The sequence below is a fragment of the Eleutherodactylus coqui genome, chromosome 8 (assembly GCF_035609145.1).
Source record: "Eleutherodactylus coqui strain aEleCoq1 chromosome 8, aEleCoq1.hap1, whole genome shotgun sequence".
Classification (NCBI taxonomy): domain Eukaryota; kingdom Metazoa; phylum Chordata; class Amphibia; order Anura; family Eleutherodactylidae; genus Eleutherodactylus; species Eleutherodactylus coqui.
In genome coordinates, this window is record NC_089844.1 from 96,388,382 (window position 1) to 96,410,426 (window position 22,045).

The following is a 22,045-nucleotide window of genomic DNA, read 5'->3' on the forward strand; positions in this document are numbered from 1 at the left end:
AGAATGAGTCACCTCTGACAAGGTTGCCGCAGATAGCGCAGTTGAGACATGAAAAACAACCATACTTCTTCTTAGGAAAGAGAGTATCAACAGCCATAGCCCTAGAGGGCTCACTGTTGGTATTTACAACTAGATCTTTAATGTTAGGACCCAGTTTGTAGCTCATTAGAGGGGGGTTCTGATACTCCTCAACTTCCGGGTAGTATCTGCCCAAAATGGGCCAGTGCTTCCTCAGTATATTAGAAACACGGCCACTCATCGAGCCAAAGACCGAGACAAAAGGTATTCGTTTGGACCAGGCTATCTTGATTTTATCACTAAGGACTAGTTCCCGTGACGTCGAATGGATCCTAGTTGACAATTCACCAAGCAAATGTTTTGGGTAGCCCCTATCTTGAAATTTAGCACACATTGACTCCACCTGGGAGTCAAAATGAGAACCCGCCACGATCCGTCGCACCCTGAGCAACAGGCTCCAGGGCAGTGAACAGATCATCTGAGGAGGGTGACAACTGTGGTATTCTAACAGATTATTGCTATCGGTTGTTTTCGCAAACAAATTAGTCCTCAGACAGCCGTCCGATGCCATGACTAAGACGTCCAAGAATTGTATTTGGTGAGGTGAATAGGAAAGAGTGAATTTCAGTTCGGGAGGAATGTGATTGATCTCATGATGAAATTCCCGTAATTCTGATTCACTTCCTCGCCAAATAAAAAAGACATCGTCAATATACCTCCACCAGATCTGGACCTAGTCAAGACAGGAAGGCATCAGCATCCTGCCAAAAACACTGCTGAATTCCCCAGGAATGCTCCGTTCTTTTTCTTTTAAATGTCCTGCTTTTCCGCAGATCTGCAGAAGGACGCAGTGTCAGCTGTGTCTGTGACGCGGATCGGACGGCTTCCATTGACTTTAATGAAAGCCGTAGAAGCTGACCGTGTGGGAAAACCACAGAAAATAGAGGATGCTGCGGGTGTTTCTCCATGTGTGTGATCCGCACGCTGGGAAAAAATGACATCTGTAGGTATTTAATTACCTGCGGATGCCCAATGCATTTCTATGGACATATTGAACTTTGGATCATCCTCAATTTAATTTTGCCTGTGGACATATGAGGCCTTAAAAGGGTTTCCCAGCATTAAATTGTTAATAAACTATCTTTAGGATGTCATCAATAGCAGATCAGCGAGGGTTTGACACTCATCATCCCTGCCGATCATTGGATGTGAAAGAGCGCCAGAACAAGCACAACCTTGTTTACTATGCATGGAAGAGAGTTACTGTACCATTTTGGGCTACCATGTGCTGGACGGGGTTTAGTTTCTTCCAGTGATTAGCTGATCGGCGGAGGTACCACGTGCCAGACCTTCCTGATCTGCTACTGATGACACATCGGGAGTATAGACCATTAATAGTATAATGCTAGAAGACCCCTTTAACCCCTTGAGTGGCGGGTTTCCTACCACCCTGTCGTGCCCACCAGGGCAGGTTTTTTAAAATGGTCTAATCATTGAATTTCAACTAATTTTGCAGTTGCTTCTCAAGAGCCATAACTTTTTCATTTTTCCATTGACACAGCCATATAAGGGCTTGTTTTTTGCGGGACAAGTTGTGATTTTTTAAACAGGGGGGGAGGAAAAAAGAAATGGGGAAAAAAGAAAAAAAGGGGCCATGTCATTAAGGGGTTAAATAATGTATTAACTTCCTTCTCTGGGTCATTACGACGCACGGATACCACATGTGTGATTATATTTTTGATTTTTTACAAAGTAAAGGGAGACAAGTGTTTTTATAATTTTTTTACTTTTTTTTTTTTTTTTTTTTCTTTTGTCCCTTTAGGGGACTTCCACAGGGACCCATCAGGACCCCTGATCACATTCCGGGGGTCCGATGGTGACAGCCCTTTACATGCTGCAGTGACAGCCCTTTACATGCTGCAGTCACATAGACTGCAGCATGTAAAGGGTTAACACAGCAGAGATCGGAGGTTTTCTCTGATCTCTGCTGTAAGAGCTAGTACCTAGCTGTCCTCTGACAGCTAACAACTAGCTCTTCCTGCCACAGAGACCATCGGCTTGCTTCTGACAAGCCGATGGTCTCTATGGCAACCTGTAAACAAACCAGTGCAGGAGATTGCCGGCATGTCGGCAATATCTTCTGCTGGTTTTTCAAAGCCCTTGCTTTGTTCTCTGTGGGTCTGTGCAGGCAGAGCTCACTGTCACAGCTTGTGGCATTGTGCTCTGCAGCTCACATAGTGATACATAGCCCGGAAATCTTCCGGGCTATGTTGCTATGAGCAGTGGAGCTCGTCCCGGAAAATTTCTGGGCGTGCCACTCGAGGGGTTAATGCTCAGAGAAATAGACTAATAGGGAATGTAAGACGTGATGGAGAACCGTATAGCACCCTCCACTAGAGATTAGCATATGGCATTGCTACTCCTTTAAATCTTCTCTCTTCTGCTGACTGTCCCAGTCTACACAGTAGAGCTGAAAAGCGAGCTGCAGAAAACAACTTTGCTCTAGTGAAAAACTGGAATATGTTAATATTTTATATGACTAGTCTCATGAAACATAAAATACTATCAACAATTTTAACAAATATGCTTCTAAATAGTATTGAAATAATGTCATATTCTCATGATTCATCCCTTATAATGAGTAGACACTGCACTTATGATTTTTTGGACAAAACTCACATCAAACCAGAAATTATTTAAATTAAGATTTTGACAGTGATCTGAGATTCTGCATTTGTTTCACATACAGAAGGTGGATATAATAAGAAGCATTTGGATCTTGATATGAGATGGTGCTGATAAGTCCTTGGCTTTGACTGCAAAAAGTTGATGTAGAGCAATGAAATTTCACAGCTATACTACATTGTCCCTTCGCATATCAATGTTCTTCTGACTGTAGTCTTGCAACTTCTTCAACCCATCCAGAAAGAATTCCTTCAGTTGGGTGGCAAACCAGGCATCAGCTGCTGCAATTCTGTTATAGACCTAGGCAAGTTTTTCCCTTGAGGTTTCTTTAAATTAGATGATAGTTTAGGGTTCTGGATAAGGCAAATGAGGGTGATCCAGTACCGCGAAGCCCGGGTCAGCTAGTTTGCTCTGAATAATGGCTGATGTGTGGGACAAGGGATTAACGTGTAAAAACATGACAACTTGGGTTAACTTTCTGCGCCTTTTAGACCTCAGTGCCTCTTTCAGTTAACTGAGAAGTATTGTGTAATACACATCTGTGATAGTAGACCCCTTTGGAAGGTCCAAGAAGTATCCCATCTTTATCCCAAAAGACAGATGCCAACACCTTGGAGGACGGTTTCTGCACTCAACTTCTTTGGATGCAAGGAATCACTGTATCTCCATTCTGTTGACTGCTCTTTTGACTCAGAATCATACAAAAAAAATTCATGTCTCATCTACTGTAACTAGTCAAGACAGGAATGAATAGATAATGAAGCAGCACCACGGGGAAGAAAAGGTTCTTTACGATGTCATCGGATGAATAAAATCTCCATTTTTATTTCAAATATCCATAAAAGACAGAACGCGACGTTTCGGCCAACACAGCGGTCTTTGTCAAGCTAGTCAGTACGAAAAAAAACACATATATATGTAAACCCCACACCAATCAATACAGCACATACCTACACACCGCAGAATCTGCATGTGCCATTGGACTGCTGAAGAGGGCACCAGGTGGACAGGTACTCTTCATTCAGGCATCCTATGAGATTGATCTTATTTCAGATGACTGTCTTGGTCAGCGTCGCTGTGGTGAATACATCATGATATCCAAGAAAGGCGGCAGCATCAGCGGTGTAGAAATAGTAGAAAAAAAGGTTTTTATTGCTCCATAAAAAATGGCGACGTTTCGACTTGTTCCAAGTCTTTCTCAAGCCTCTAATGTGCATGTATTAGGTGTGCTGCGGGACTACTCTACAATTTCTTGTGGTGAATACGTCATCACTATAGGCTAGTCCCAATACTAGCGTCAGAGCAGATACCATAGAATGCATGAGAGGATAGGAGCCCCCGCGCATGCGCCATGTGGCTCCATCCTCCGTCGCTCTCAGAAGCCAGCTCGTGGAAAAGGCGCGAGAGAGCAGGAATTCTTGCGAATTTGCTGTACAGCATGCTCGCCCGTCCCTCGCGACGAACCACGCGCAGTGTGTGGAGATGGCCGGTATGTGTCATCAAACACATGAGCTGTCAATGACAGGTTACTCCACAAAGGGGAAAAGATTCATGAAAAAACTATGGATGGGGCAAAAAAGAGAAACTGCATATATTGCAAATATGAATATATAAAGACGACATCTATTTCTCATGCATCCATAGCTGATGCATTTGTACCAATATGGACAAAAATTACATAATGTAATTTAGCTTACAATAGGCTAGACAAAAACCAGTTGGTGCATAATAAGACACAAAGAACACAGGATTAAAGCAAAAAAGAAAGAAAAACAAAAAGCAATATGGCAAACTCTGTGAAGAGCTCGCAATGGCATCAACATCTGTATTATTTGGCCACACTATAATCCACCGTAGACACCTCTCCAGCAGTCCAACGCACACAAAAAACTAGAGAAGAAAAAAAGAAAAGAGGAATATTAAAATAAAATCATGTAAAAACCAAGGCAGGTTAAAGAAAAGGACTTACATTGTACTCAATATTAAGACCCTCAGGTTGTAAGGTATCCAACCTAAAGATCCACTGAAGCTCCAAATACTTGAGTCGTCCCTCCCTGTCGCCACCATGGGAGGATGGCCAGACCCCGTCAATAATTCGGTAGCGTAATTGGCTGATGGAATGGACTTTATCCAAAATACTTTGCTACCGGTACGCTCGAGTCTTTTGTACATATCGTAGATTTGTGTTTGGAGATCCTCATTTTGACATACGTGGTGGTTTCGCCAATGTAGAGCAGCCCACATGGGCAGCTAATCATGTATATGACGAACAAAGATGAACATGAGTACCTACCACGGATGTCAAACCTCTCCACAGTCCTGGGGTGGCAGAATGAGTCACCTCTGACAAGGTTGCCGCAGATAGCGCAGTTGAGACATGAAAAACAACCATACTTCTTCTTAGGAAAGAGAGTATCAACAGCCATAGCCCTAGAGGGCTCACTGTTGGTATTTACAACTAGATCTTTAATGTTAGGACCCAGTTTGTAGCTCATTAGAGGGGGGTTCTGATACTCCTCAACTTCCGGGTAGTATCTGCCCAAAATGGGCCAGTGCTTCCTCAGTATATTAGAAACACGGCCACTCATCGAGCCAAAGACCGAGACAAAAGGTATTCGTTTGGACCAGGCTATCTTGATTTTATCACTAAGGACTAGTTCCCGTGACGTCGAATGGATCCTAGTTGACAATTCACCAAGCAAATGTTTTGGGTAGCCCCTATCTTGAAATTTAGCACACATTGACTCCACCTGGGAGTCAAAATGAGAACCCGCCACGATCCGTCGCACCCTGAGCAACAGGCTCCAGGGCAGTGAACAGATCATCTGAGGAGGGTGACAACTGTGGTATTCTAACAGATTATTGCTATCGGTTGTTTTCGCAAACAAATTAGTCCTCAGACAGCCGTCCGATGCCATGACTAAGACGTCCAAGAATTGTATTTGGTGAGGTGAATAGGAAAGAGTGAATTTCAGTTCGGGAGGAATGTGATTGATCTCATGATGAAATTCCCGTAATTCTGATTCACTTCCTCGCCAAATAAAAAAGACATCGTCAATATACCTCCACCAGATCTGGACCTAGTCAAGACAGGAAGGCATCAGCATCCTGCCAAAAACACTGCTGAATTCCCCAGGAGGCTTGCACCCGGGCATGCTTTTGATTTGCTGACAAACATTTTGGGACCCACTTGGCAGACACCTTATTCATGTTCAGATGTTTGTGAATTATGGACCCAACTCGTTCTCTTAAAATGTTCAGAGCCTTGGCTTAGCAGAAATTCAGTCTTGTATTATCATATCATGGATGGCTGTCTATGGTTCCTGGGAAGGTCACCACCACCATAGCAAGATCATGAAATCAGGCCAAATTTTGTTCACAAAATATTGCAAAGATTCAAATGATCTAAATTTCATTGGTGTGATAAAGATTGAAAAGCCAATGACTTGGGGGCGTGGCCTGACCAAGCACCAAGATGGCTGCTTAATTTAAGTGCTCCGAGCGCAGAGGCTTTTAAAAGCAACTTTTAAGCAAAAACGGTCGTTTCCCACCCAACAGAAAGACACCCTGCACTACCGACAGTAGCGGTGAGCGGAAGATCCGTCCTCAGCGTTCCATCTACTGCACGGACACCCGGAGAACCCGCTCCTTGCTCGTGGTGATTTCTCCATAGCGGACCCTGCACCTACAGCGCACGTGGTTTCCCGGAGGGTGAGAGACGGCCGGTGGTTTCGTTCGGAGATCGGCGGTCCCTGTACCTGCCGCCCGTAGCGAAAAGAGGGGAGCTGGATCCGGTGGAAAGACTGCCGGCTTCCCATCTACTGAACGGACACCCGGAGTGCCCGCTTTCTGCATGTGCCGGCTTCTCCACAGCGGCCCCTGCACCTCAGCGCACACAGTCTCCCCGGTGGTGTGAGACAGCCGGTGGGTCGTCCGGAGGCCGGCTGTTCCTGACACCTGCCGCTCTTAACGAAGAGAAAGACCCGGGAGAGAGCCTACACGGCTGTCATTGACGGAGAGCGGAGGAATCGTTGTCGGCTTCCCTTCTACCACACAGTAACCCGGAGAGCCCGCTTCCTGTGAGTGTCGGCTTCTCCACAGCGGCCACTGCACCCCAGCGCACATAAGCTCCAGGGTGGAGAGGGACAACCGGTGGGTCGTTCGGAGGCCGGCGGTCCCTGACACCTGTCACTCGTAACAGAGAGAGAAGAGCTGGCTCCCACCCAGCAGAAAACAAACTGCCACTGCTAATACTAACGAGAAGCGGAGAAACCGCTGTCGGCAGCTTCATCTTCTCCACGGATACCCGGAGAGACCGCTCTCTACAAATAGCAACCTCCCCTTACCCTGTGGTCTCCCTGACGGTGAGAGGCATTCAGTAGATCGTTTTTTCTTAAAGCTAGCGATCCCCGACGGCTCCCACTCATAGAAGAGAGTGACAAGGTGGTGCAGGACAACCAAGCTCAGAAAAACTGGAGAACAGATGAGCCGACGTAAGTCCTGTCAGCCCCTGCACAGACGACTAGAAGACTTCTTCACCCTGCGTGGCAGCCCATACACAGCGGATCCTGACTCTGGGACACAGCCTGCAAGCCAAACAGAGGAATCCAACTTACAACCTCCTAAAACCAGCGAGAGCCCTCTGACAAGAACCGCAGCAGAACGGAGAGGAGACATAGTGGTGAGTGACACTTCAGCCCCGCTTAACAACCCCTTGCCCCACACCACTAACTCCATGTCGGCCATTAAGGGGAAAGCTCCCCCAAAAAGCAAGTCACATCCCAACAAAATGGCTGCTAATTCAGCCCAAAACAAGAAACCACATGCATCCCCGACCGCTAGCCCATTAAAACAACGGGCAAAAATAGCGGAAGATCACATAGAAGATCCACAAAGCCCTCAGATGGAAGACCCTATCACTTCTATGCCCTCTTCAGACAAACCAGCCACAGAGGCATTTATGAAAGAAATGTTACTGGCCCTAAAAGATTCCTTACAAGTGAACTTTGATTCATTAAGCTCCACCCTAAAATCCTCTATGGAGGAGATGGAGGAAAGAGTATCCCATACCGAAAACAAAATGACCGAATTAACCCAATCTCATAATAATTTAATTGATGACCACTACTCTCTGTCAGAAGAGGTTGATGCCCTCAAAATAAAGCTTGCAGATATAGAGGATAGAAACCGACGTAATAACGTCAAATTCAGAGGCATTCCAGAGACGATCCAGACAGCTGAAATCACCAAATATATCCAGCAACTGATTAAAACAGTTCTCCCAGATGCTTCACTCATGGATTTAACCATAGACAGAGCGCATAGATTGCCAAAACCAAAATTCGTCCCCGACTCTATGCCTAGAGACATCATTGCTAGGTTTCACTTTTTTCATATCAAAGAAGCCATGATGCAAGCTACGCGCAAACTAAACCAACTACCGGCCCCATATAATGCAATTCGCCTCTACACGGATCTCTCGCAGATGACTTTACAAGCAAGAAGAAAATTCTCAATAGTTACCAACGCCCTACGTCAAGCTAAAATTCCATATAAATGGGGCTTCCCTCCGAAAAGCCAATGACTTATCAACAACCCCTCATATGATGATAGAACTACTCTTCATTCGATCCAGAAATAATGAAATCCTGAACAACATGGTGTATATGATCATCTAGTGTGCTTATGCAATGCAATGTACTACATGTTCAAGCTGGTGCATTTGGATGATGGCAGGTCCAAAGATTTTAGGGCATGTAATTGACCCCCAGTAGACGTTCTTAGCAATCCTCCTATAAATATATGAATCATTATGATGGGATATGCAGTATATCTGGCTTGCTGCTTTCACTACTCTAATCCCTTTTTATTATACTTAAATCCAGAGGAATGATGTGTTCGATTGTTGTCACTTTTATTCATTATACCTCTAAGAAAAAAGGAGAACAATCCTATTCCTACAAGCACAGCTGGATTACCGAGGAGCAGTTTTCCTTCTGGCCCCTAATGTTCATGCAGGTGTAAGTCCCCAGGTGAAGATTACTACTTTTCTACTAGCTGGGAAAATGAATGTGAGAAAGACATGAAACGGACTCAGGAGAATTTGGAACTGACTGAACATGACTCTAAGTTGTAACTGTAATAGAAGAAAATATAGGATTTTATAGGGCACCGAAGGGTTAGAATTTTAATAGCAGTTTCTGAAAGGAAAAAGTGTATCATTTAATTCTTCTCTTATTGTTATATGGATCTAAATAACAATTTCATTGTTAGGGGAGCTTCAAACACAAGCTTAAAAAAAGTGCAGTTTTTGTGGCAGTTTCCTGAGCCAAAGCCAGAAGCCGATTCAGAATATAGGGGAAATATACAGGAAGAACTTCGATTCCTGCTTCCTAATGGCTTTGGCAAAAAAGCAACCTATCGGGTAGTTTCACACATAGCTGTAATGTGGAATATTTTGATGCATTTTTTTGAGCGAAAACCAGAATTGGATACAGAAGAAATGGGAAATATAAAGAAAGTACTTCTTTCTGCTGGATCTACTCCTGACTCAAAACAGCATCAATAACTGCCACAAACATACCTGTGTGTGAAACAAACCTAAGTGTGTTTGCTATCATACTGTAAGGGCACTCAGGGATGTTAGGAGCCACAGGCAAGATCTGGCATGGGGGACCTACTGTAGTCAAAGCCAAGATTTATATTGTAGCACCATCTCCTCTGTCTGGCTAGGATCTTGACCTTGTCATTGATAGTAGGCCTGGTAGCATCATGGATAACGGTGTCCAGAACACATGAGACACTGACACCAAAGATGCCTTGCTGAGGAACTTTTAGTAACAGAATAACTGAAACAGTCTCTCAAATGTAGGAAGCTTCGTATCAAGGAATACATAATTCTTGGTCACATCACAATCCCAGTTCTGGCAAGAAATTGTCTCAAGAAGTAAAAGTTTGTTAAACTCGGCAATTTTAGCAGGAATCTTTCAACTTGCTTATTTGGGGTGGATCACGCGGGGGGTTCATCAAGTCGCAGGAATGGGAATGAAGACCGTACTCAGATCCAGTAGCAGGTTACAGCCAGAACTGAGCTTTCTTTCCTACAAAATGCGGGATCGAGTCTGAAAATCCTCCACAGCCACATCTGGATGCTGGAAGGTGAAACTGCTCTGTGGTCAGCAGGGCTGATACAGCTTTCCGTCTGGTATGTACTCCAATAACACGGTTCTGCACAAACTCAGCACTCCAACGTCATTAGCGTTGGAACACTAGTTATCTCTGGAGCTAGCATTCCACCACCCCTCATCTGTGTCGCCCTACCACGTGACCAGTTTTAACAAATATCATTACCGCAGAGGACTAAAAGTAACAATTACTGGTGTGACTACAAGAGGCCAATATCAACCCTACATATATATTGCTATAACAAAAGCATAACAAGAGGATACAGCAAGAAAACAAATAGAAGAGAAGAACAGAAGAGTAGAAGACCAAGACAACTCCCCCCCCCCCCCACCTCCTCCAATGCTATACAATACTTCATAGCCAAATCTCAAAAACTAGTCACTTGGCGCAAAGCTCTATCTTTCAAGTCTCTCTGTAAAGACTGTGATAGTACAATCAATATATGAGTCTACTACATAATGAGAATTTGAAATGCCTTCTGCAGAATATTTGCTGTAAAATTCGCCATACAGCCAACAACAGGATAGATACTTTTGTGTAGCTTATAAAGTAAATTGCTCCATTCGTTATGTACCGCAATTAAATATTATGAACTCCAGCCCTTATCCATCAAAATACTGGTGACCTGGAGGCAAATTACTTTTAAACCTTATGCTGTCACCGCGTGCTAAAACAGATGTGCTCTTTCTACTAAACATTTTATTATCCTCGTCTCATTGTTGTAAACTAAGCTGGGGCCCATTGTTTGCATCTTTTCAGTGTCGCATAAATATCGCTAAAAGAACTGACTGATCACCTGTAGAAAAGAATGTACAAGGAAAAGAAACTTCTGCGCTCATAAGAGGGACAACAGCAATTATTTGGGAGTAGGGGGGTATGGGGTCGACGAAATGCCAAGTACACGCAGACACCTACGGACACATCCTGCATCTATTGATATATGTATATAAACAACCAGCCGTTTTTTTTTTTGAGATTACCACAGCGTTTTGAACACTGCAGTAATCGCGGTAGAACGCTCACATTGATTTTAATGGAGCCTCGCAGACATGTGCTTGAAAGTGATGCTTTCCAGCACCACAATTTTCGAGCACTGTCTGTTCTATTTTTTGCGTTTGGCGCACCTCATCAATGAGGGTGTGTGCTAAAGCCGCTGTTGGAGGCAGGAAAGCTGCCTCTGAAAACAAAAGCCCTGCAAAGCGCCAGGATTGAAATCGCAACACTTGGCAGGGGCCGTGTGTGAGAGTGGCCTAACACCATTCCTTTTTGGGGGTTATCTTGCTGTTGCCTCTCCAATGTATCGGTCGTCACTTTCATTTGCACCAAAGCAGGTGAAATTGACTGGCAAATGCTAACCTGACAGATTGATATCCCTGAAGCTTAAAGGGGTTGTCCCGCGGCAGCAAGTGGGTCTATATACTTCTGTATGGCCATAATAATGCACTTTGTAATGTACATTGTGCATTAATTATGAGCCATACAGAAGTTATCAAAAGTTTTTTACTTACCTGCTCCGTTGCTGGCGTCCTCGTTCCCATGGAGCCGACTAATTTTCGCCCTCCGATGGCCAAATTAGCCGCGCTTGCGCAGTCCGGGTCTTCTGCTCTCTTCAATGGGGCCGCTCGTGCAGAATGCCGGCTCCGTGTAGCTCCGCCCCGTCACGTGCCGATTCCAGCCAATCAGGAGGCTGGAATCGGCAATGGACCGCACAGAAGAGCTGCGGTCCACAGAGGGAGCAGACCCCGGCGGCCATCTTCAGCAGGTAAGTATGAAGACGCTGGACCGCCGGGATTCAGGTAAGCGCTGAGCGGTTTGTTTTTTTAACCCCTGCATCGGGGTTGTCTCGCGCCGAACGAGGGGGGGGGGGGTAAAAAAAAAAACCCGTTTCGGCGCGGGACAACCCCTTTAAGTCACTTGGAGTTATACTGTGATACCTAATGTTCCCTTCATCTTTTGAGCTGTGTACATGTATATTATTCAGATTTCTATAGTTCTTTTCTACGGTATCTCTATATGCCATTTCCTGTAGTGTACTGGAGTCTTTCCAGGATTGTTTCCCTGTAAAAGGTATATGGTTGATATTTTTTTGCAATGTTTACAGCATATTACACAATTACATAACTGAGAAATACTTTTGTTAGCAACATACAGAAGTCACAATGTAGTTCTTACTCCATGATGCTAGTTTTACGATCACTAGAAACCCTGCTACATAGTTATTTCCTGCTTTCTAAAGGCTCATTTACACGCAACAATTATTGCTAAAAATGTGTTCAAACGAACGAAAATTAGCGATAATCGCTAAATGTAAACGCCGCCATCCTGCATTTTTTGTCTGAACGATGATCTTAAGGTGAAATTAAAATCCATCATTCAGCTGCAGAGAGATAAAGTATCTCTCAACATGCTGTGTTCTCCATGTGAGCCGGAGATTACATTGTATTCAGCCCTGAGGAGAACAGTGCAGCTGTGTGCACAGCTGGGTGTGGGATTAATCACATGCTGGGCTCTGCAAGCAGCTCATGGAGGCCCTTTTACATGCAAATGAAAGTGTTAATGGCAATTAGTGTCCATTAACACTTTAATCAAAAAGATCACTGGAAAGATTATCTTTGCATATAAATAGGCCTTAAGTTATGGGTGAAGCAGTTACTAAGCAACTTCGTCCCCAGCTGACCTGTTGGAGGGGAATCAGCTGATCACACAGTGCACCACCTAGCCTATACAGAGAGCAGTGTCTGATTATCCTCTTTTAATACTTTTGATATCTGCAGTGTCGTGTGGTTGATAGCTGTGACATGTTCTATCCAGTATATCTTGTTTTAGTTCCAAGTACCTAGTTCCAATACAGTCTTGTCTCCTTTTGTTCTCTAGTCCAGTCTGTTTCCTAGTTTGTGATTTGTCTAGTCTTTCCCTCTTTGTCTTGTCATTCCAGCATTTGCTTGTGTAACTTTTTGCCTTGGCTCCAGTGCCCTCCTGTTCTCGGGGATAGCATTTTATGTTGAAAAGATTTTTATTGAAATCTTATAGTGTTAACATTGACAAGTATTGTGAAACAAAGATAAATTGCATATACAGACAGTGTCTAACTTCTGTATATCAAATAACTTCCCATGTCATTTAGTAATACTAGCCTTGACAGGTGTCACCCCCAGGATATCTATCAGTAATGTGGCGTTTCGTAAAAAAAGTTAGTGCAGACCACCTCATAGCTGTCTGCCAAGTTAAGTTGTCTTTATTGTGAGGCGACAATTTGCCAATGTATGGGGAAAACCCAAAGAAACTGAGAGAAGAGGTTGGGTTAAAGGAAGGAGAAGATAACAAAGAAAAGGATAAGCTGTTCTGTGAGCTGCACCCTCGATTTGGTGTAGGTATATCATTATGAGAAACATCCATCAGCCACCTAGGGAAGGAGATTGAGTCGCGAAAGTCTATTCATATATTCCAACTAGAATATAAACCTGAGCAAGGTTTGAGCATCTACGTTTCTCCATATGTTTAAGAGTCCATAGCTTCCACCCAGACTTTCCTTGTAACTGCTATGTTTCGCTTCTAATATCAGGGGATGATTTGGTTCACAGTCATAATAAAGTGTCTCAATAGTTCCTTTTTGCTTTTGAGATCGAACTTGGAAACTAAGACCAAAGCGGTATCTCTGGTGTTATGTCTAATAGGGGGTTCTACTCAGGGCCCCATAAAGTCTAGAGATATCCTGCCAAAGCAATGCTACAAGCAGAAATTTCCACCATATGTGTAACATTGATCCAATGTGTGTTAGGGATCTCCAGCATTAGTCTAAGATGGAAGGGAAACTTTTATGAAGTTTTTCTGGGGTCCTGTACCACTGGGATATTATTTTAAAATTAAGTTCTTGTAATTTGCATGAAAGTTATTTTAATGGACATCATATATGTTTTGGTCCAGAGATCTGCAGGAAGAGATCTACCCAAAGTTTCCTCCCAGCCCGGACCGGAGTCCCCCATCCACTCCCACAGCGGCAGACTATAGGTTGAGGAGGTTATGTGTGTAGGGTTATCAGAGGGGAGGCATAGCTTTTCAAATGGAGTGAGCTCTGCAGATAGGTTGGAAAGAGGAGTAAGGGAGTTTACATAACTGTAAATTTGGAAGTATTGCAGCCAAGAACTGAATGGCAATCGGAGGTTCCTCCTCAAGTTCAAGAGTTCTCGTCCCCAAAGGTCCCACTACATCCCCTGCCCAGGGAGGCACTACCAATGGAAGGAGTGATAAGTTAGTGTTTGCCAGGGTGGGATTTGGGGGTTCCCCACTAAGGGTGCGAGGGGGCCTGGATTCGATATGAAGTGATCTTTTTTAGTTAACCTACTCCAGAAATGTAAAAGGTGTAATAAAAGTGCCATGTTTCCATTTTTTTCCACGACCCAAGCTATCCGATGTAAAATGCAGCAACCCTGGCTCACGCCTCAAACACCTTTTATCCTGCGGTGCTCTAGAAGTGCTGAACGGCTGTGGAGGAAGTCGCAAACGTCCGCGGACTTTCTCCATTACAAATTCATGCTCAGAACCTACAACCTCGCCCTCCACCATGCCAAACAAGTCTACTTCACGTCTCTCGCCTCCTCACTATCGCACAACCCTAAACGGCTCTTTGATACTTTTCACTCGCTTCTCAGGCCTAAACCACAGCCCCCTGTGACGGATCTCAGTGCTGTAGAGTTGGCTGTCTACTTCAAAAAGAAAATTGATGACATCCGTCAGGAAATAACTTCCAAATCCCACATTAGCCTTGACCCTAGTCTTGTCAGCACTGCATCTAGCTCCTGCTCACTGTCTGTACTCAGACCAATGATCGAGGAAAATGTTTCTAAATTGCTTTCCTCTGTTCGCCCCACCACCAGCGCTAGTGACCCTCTTCCCCTCACACCTCCTCCGATCCCTCTCCCCAGTGGTCATCTCCCATCTCACAACTATATTCAATCTCTCTCTGTACTCTTTCCCTCTTCATTCAAACACATCATCATATCCCCACTGCTAAAGAAGCCGACTCTTGAGGCGACTGACGCTGCAAACTACAGACCCATCTCTAATCTCCCCTTCATCTCCAAACTACTAGAACGCCTAGTTTACTCCCGCCTAGTAAACTATTTATCAGAGAACTCTCTCCTAGACCCCCTACAGTCTGGCTTCGGACCCCAACACTCGACAGAAACTGCCCTTACAAGGGTATCAAACAACCTCCTGACAGCCAAATTGAGGGGCGATTACTCCCTACTGATCCTCCTCGACCTCTCCGAAGCATTCGACACTGTTAACGACAAACTCCTCCTCAGTATGCTTCACTCCATCGGCCTAAAGGACATTGCTCTCTCCTGGTTCTCCTTGTACCTATCTGACCGCTCATTCAGCGTCTCCTTTGCTGGCTCCACCTCCCCTCCTCTTGCCCTTGCTGTTGGGGTCCCCCAGGGCTCCTTGGCCCCCTCCTTTTCTCCATCTACACAGCCCCTATTGGACAGACCATCAGGAGTTTTGGCATCCAATACCACCTCTACACTGATGACACCCAGCTATATACCTCTTCCCGTGACATCTCTCCACCTTTCCTCCAAAACATCACCGACTGTTTGTCCGCTGTCTCTAACACTATATCCTCTCTCTACCTAAAACTAAACCTCTCTAAACTGACCTACTGGTATTTCCACCATCCACTAACCGCCCTCATTCTGACATCTCCATCTCAGTGTGTGGCGCCACCATAACTCCCAGACAGCACGCCCGCTTCCTTAGGGTCATGTTTGACTCAGATCTCTCCTTTACCCCCTACATCCAATCTCTTGCCTGAACAGGTCAGCTGCACCTCAAGAATATTTCAAGAATCTGCTCTTTTCTGACGGCAGACACGATAAAAAAGCTTATTGTTGCCCTCATCCACTCTCGGCTCGATTATTGCTACTCGTTGCTGATCGGCCTCCCCTGCACCAGACTCTACCCTCTCAAATCCATCCTGAATGCGGCAGCCAGGCTCATCTTCCTGTCCAGCCGCTACTCGGACGCCTCTGCCCTGTGCCGGTCACTGCACTGGCTGCCCATTAAATACAGAATTCAATTTAAACTCACTACCTTCATTCACAAAGCCCTCTACAGCGCAGCGCCCCCCTATATTGCCTCCCTCATCTCAGTCCATCACCCAGCCCGGGCTCTTCACTCTAACGGAACTAGACTGTGCGCCCCTCTAATTCGAACTTCTCATTCCCGCCTCCAAGAACAGCACCAGTCCTCTGGAATGCACTACCAAAGGATACCCGGGCAATCCAGGATTCACAAAACTTCAGGCGTGCTCTAAAAACGCACCTCTTCAGGGAGGCATACTGCATTCTCTAAACAAACCCCTCTGTACGCCGCCTGATAACATGCTCCCTAACCTACTGACTGAAATCCTTGCCAGCCACCATCAACTGCCCCTGCAGTCACACCGATTCTGCAGTCACACTGCTAAATGTCTGACCATTGTCTATGTGTATAGCATCCCTCACTCTCCACCTCACCATACTGTGCACATCTCTAGCCCCTTTATCTTCTGTATCACCCCATTACTTGTAGTATGTAAGCTTATTGGAGCAGGACCCTCGCCCCTATTGTTTCCATCAACTGATTACTATGTAACCGTGGTTCTGCAATTTTTGTACTTTTGTCTTTCTGTATTCCCCGTTTATGTAAGCGTTGCGGAATATGTTGGCGCTATACAAATAAATATTATTATTTGCCCAATCTAACCCCAAGGGGAACCAAAAACCTCCCTGGAGCTGGAACAGGTTCCGTGTATCTTCTATGTTGTCAGGAAAATATTGAATGTATGATTATTTTGTTTCAATTTGCTTTTGATTTCTTCAGTCAGGAATATACTAAGCATACAATTATTTCAGACATGACTTTTAAACCATCATTGTTCTGGACAGATATCTAAGGTAAATAGTCATGTTTACGAAGAGGTATTTATTGGTGCAAGCACACAAAAAAAGAATCAACATGGAGTGTGTATTTTCAGATATATCTTGCCTTGGGTAGAGACGTACAATGTAGGTTTGTTCTCTACTTCTGACAAGATATGCTGTGTATGGGACTTTGATACTATACTAATGCAAATGACTTCATGTCTGAGTTCCAAAGTTTCACATTTCTCAAGTCAAATTCGAAGCTTTGGAGACAGAATGAGGATGGACCATATCTACTGAACCCCTAGAAGTGAGAAGAACTTATGATGGGATGAGGAGGTGTCATGCCCATCGGTCTACTAGAGAAGATCCTTTATCTTAGCACTCTTGGCTTCCCCGATTGCTAGTTCAGAGTGAACTTTCCAGTGATGTTCTTGGTATCATGTAAACTATAACCTCTTAGCTAATAATGTGATATAAGATGTAACTCTTACACTTGGCTAATGATGTAATGTAACTTGTAATATTTATACTTTGTGATGTAGGATGCAACCTTTTACTTTGTATATAGATATTATCCTTTGTATATAGATATAATAATTCACAAAAGGAGGATAATTCTTCAGCACTATGCTCGATCATCACTTAATTTGAATAAATTATTGTTAAACCTTCCATATTGAAGTGTAATCGGAACCTTAAAGGGGTTGTCCCGCGCCGAAACGGGTTTTTTGTTTTTTTTTAACACCCCCCCCCCCCCCCCCCCCCCGTTCGGCGCGAGACAACCCCGATGCAGGGGTTAAAAAAACAAACCGGAGAGTGCTTACCTGAATCCCGGCGGTCTGGCGTCTTCATACTCACCTGCTGAAGATGGCCGCCGGGGTCTGCTCCCTCCGTGGACTGCAGCTCTTCTGTGCGGTCCATTGCCGATTCCAGCCTCCTGATTGGCTGGAATCGGCACGTGACGGGGCGGAGCTACACGGAGCCGGCATCCTGCACGAGCGATCCCATTCATAAAAGAAGAAGACCCGGACTGCGCAAGCGCGGCTAATTTGGCCATCGGAGGCCGAAAACTAGTCGGCACCATGGAGACGAGGACGCCAGCAACGGAGCAGGTAAGTATAAAACTTTTGATAACTTCTGTATGGCTCATAATTAATGCACAATGTACATTACAAAGTGCATTATTATGGCCATACAGAAGTGTATAGACCCACTTGCTGCCGCGGGACAACCCCTTTAAGTCTTGCTCCTTGCAGCAATACCCATGTTCACCCACAAGTTAGTTGCTTTGTGGTGTAAATCTAAATTAGGCAGGCCAGCACCACCAAATGCCTTGGGTCGTGTTAAAATTTTATAATTAAGACGCAGAGCTGAACCATGTCAGACAAACTTAGTGATAATTTTTCAGAGCAGTTCAAAGTAATGTTTGGGTAAATCTAAGGGGACAGTCTGGAAAATATGTAAAATCTTGGGAAGGATATCCATTTTTAGAGCGTTAATTCTACCAAACCATGAAAGTGGGATTCAGGGCCAATCTTTAGTTGTAAACCAATCGTCTATATAAGGGGTTTGCAGTTTAGTTTAAAAATTTGGTCTGGGCTGACAGGGATCTGAATCCCCACGTATTTTATAGAGGTGTCCTTCCAGTGAAAGAGGAACAAGTTTCTGTAGATACCTGGCCTCCTTTTGGGGATATTAATATTCAGAATCTCCGATGTTTGCATGTTAAATTTGAAATGGCTAAGTTTACTATATATGGCAAATTCCTGTAAGATAACAGGAAGGCCTATTCTGGGAACATGGTCATAAATCAATAAGTCGTCCACAAAGATAATTTATGCATTTGGGCCCTTATCCTTAATCCAGGTATTGAATTATTACTTCTAAGAATGTTGGCCAGGGACTCCATGACTAATATATCAGAGATTCTGAATGGAGGGGGAGAGGGGGCAACCCTGTTGCATCCTATTTCTGACTGGGAAGGCAGATGACAAGTGACCATTGATTGTAATCTGGCCTGAGGGGTTTTGATAAAGGCACATAATCAAAGACAATATTGGGCCTAATCTTATTTTGGTAAGAGTTGGATGAAAGGATTTATCCTGAGAGCTATCATTTTGGAAAATAATTGAACATTGCTATTTATTAAGGAAATGGGTCTATAGTTGCTACAAATCAGAGGGTCCTTTCCAGGTTTGGGGATTACTGCTCCTATGTGCCTGCAGGGCCTATGGGGGGGGGGGGAGGGCAACTCCCGAAAGACAGCCTTGCGTAGTAGTAGTACAAAAAAGAAAAATGAAAAAAAAGGTCAGCACTACCCAATGGAAATCTATCCCAATAGAAATGTATAGGTGCACGTTAAACCATGGCTGCAACATACAGTAGAAGCGAAAACCAAAAATGGCAACAGCAAGCAAAATAAATTTACTATCAGAGGTATACATACCTATAATCAATACTCTAACCACATTAAATAATGCAAATAAAACAAGGGAAGGCAGGATACCATTTAGATTTTCCAGTAGGAGGGACAGAAGGTAAATGGGCCGGCAGGTGTGCACGACCAAGTAAAGGCAGCCAAAACTTCACAATATTTGTACAAAAAAGAATAAAAAGGTCAGCACTACCCAATGGAAATATATCCCAATAGAAATGTATAGGTGCACAAAAGACGCAAGTGCCCAAGGCTGAGGTACCCATGTCAGAGACTTATTTCTTCTGGGAAGCTGGGACCTGTGCATACAGTCTGGTCTTGCAACAAGTAACCGCCAACCCCCCCCCCCCCCCCCCCCCCGATAGGCTGATGGTCACGAGCCACCAGTGCAGGGATGTCCCTACTGAATTCTCTATGTACATCCTTTTTTTGAGTGAGGACTGATTTCTCTCCCAGGCCCCCAGAATTGTGCTCTGTAGGACCCTGGTGTGTGATTGAGCCCATGCCACTCCCGGGATGCAAGAAGTTAGCTTCCCTAGTAATGATATGGCTTCCCTGATTGGGCAGGTTTTGTTTTTCAGAAATTCGCTGATCTTGAGCTGAAGCCCCTGTATCTTTGAATCGGGGAGAAATGAGTGCTAATTTTTTGTCGAGCATGATGCCTAGAAACAGCTTCTTTTGGCTGGGAATTATGTCCGACTTTTCCCAGTTTATTATCCACCCTAAGTACTGGAAAAGGTGAACAATCATCACCAGATGTTCTTTTAGGAGCTCCCTGGTTTCTGCTATGACCAGGATGTCGTCCAAGTAAGGCACTATCAGGATTGATTTGTCTCAGGTATCCCCCTAATTCTGCCATGATCTTGGTAAAAATGCAGGAGACAGATGATGTCTAGAAGGGGAGACAGAAGAATTGGAAGTGCCTCGTTCTTTCTCCCATGCGAAGTGCAAACCTGAGAAATTTGTGCGAGTCCATATGAGGCTCATCTGTCTGCGAAAGCCTATACTCTAACCCCAACCAGGATGGCATCACGATCTTGGTTTGGGAATATTCCTCTGATGGGGTTAAAGAGGAATCCCCTGCCTTTGCTCCCTTTGGGGTAGCTCCGCCGACCGGTCTTGCCCTTACCCTTATAGGGCTCTGAATGTTGTGTGGGGGCCTGAAAAAAGGTCTTCCTTCTTTGTCATTTCTCTTCTGGAAAACCTTTTTTTTGCTATCCGCTGCTTTCTCCAGGATTTGGTCCAAGTATGGGCCAAATAAAAATTGCATGTGAAAGGGGAGCAAACATAATTTATTTTTGGAAGCTAAATCACCTGACCAGAATTTCAGCCCCAGCACCCTTCTAGTGGAGTTAGATAATGCTGCAATGCATGCTGAAAGTTCGATGGGATGAGGTGTCATGCCCATCGGTCTACTAGAGAAGATCCTTTATCTTAGCACTCTTGGCTTCCCCGATTGCTAGTTCAGAGTGAACTTTCCAGTGATGTTCTTGGTATCATGTAAACTATAACCTCTTAGCTAATAATGTGATATAAGATGTAACTCTTACACTTGGCTAATGATGTAATGTAACTTGTAATATTTATACTTTGTGATGTGATGTAGGATGCAACCTTTTACTTTGTGTTTCTTTGTGGTTCCTTGTAGAAGCTTGCTAAAACATTTTTGTGCCCAGTCCTCCAAACATGTATTTTCCACCTGCTCACTCAAGCCTCTGATCCGGATATTATTTTGCCTATGGTGGTCTCCAATATTGTCCAAATGAGTTAGTATGTCAGATTTCTGGTTTGAATGCACTTGTAAGATAGTTTGATGGTTATTAATATGCTAGTATATCTGGTCTTGAGTTTCCTCTACCTTTGTTAAGCGGTGGGCTATGTGCTTAATTTCTTTTTGTAGAGATTCCATGGCCAGCTTATGTGTGGTAGCTAGATGGGCAACAAGGCTGTCTAGTTCTACTTTAGTTGGAATAGCTCTTAAATGAGCCTTTCGGTCCCAGTCATCATCATCTGCTGGGCCTGAGGTATAAGGAAGGTTGCCCACTGCAGAAGTAGAAGGTGGAGAGGAACTGAAGGATGAAGGGGACCACTGCATGCATGGTGTATATTGGGAGCCTGGTGTATGATAGGGATCAGGCTGCTTCTATCTTCCTGCCTTTAAAGGGGGTCCATGATTGAAGATCAGGAAAGCAGATCTAATGACACTCAGCTCTGATTGGAAGAGTTGCCTTTATCTGTGCCACAGGGAACCTGCTGGTAGAAGCAGTCGGCGCCATCTTAGGTCTATGTGGCCACCCAAACTACTGGGGCTGGAGAGGAGAAAGACTGGAGAAATCTCCAGGAGTGCTGTCTCGGACAGCACTCACTCCTGATGTAGGAGTAGCAGCAGCAGCGGTGGCCATCTCCCACTGCTCTGGCGGTGTCCCTCCAATTGGGACCTGCATCTCCCCCCTGGTCCACTGTGCAGGCTCATACTGCTGGGGCTGAGGAACAGAGGGGCTACCATAGGGTCCCGCTTTTACATGGACCAATTATCAGTCAAAATCGCTTGTCTAAGCGATTTCTCAGGCGACAGCCCCAGTAAAAGTACCCTTAAAGGGTAAACAGGTGTAATAAGGTATTGTCCAGGATTAGGGAACAAAAGGGTCATTTTTTCCCTCCAACAATGACATTACACATCATCATAAGCTATACTCAATATTAGATCTCAGCCACCTTCATTTGAAATACAGAAAAAAGTGGTGGAGGGACTACAGCGCTAAAGAGGAATAGTAGAATTACCTAACCAGGGTTTAAAGGGAGTATAGTCAAATGT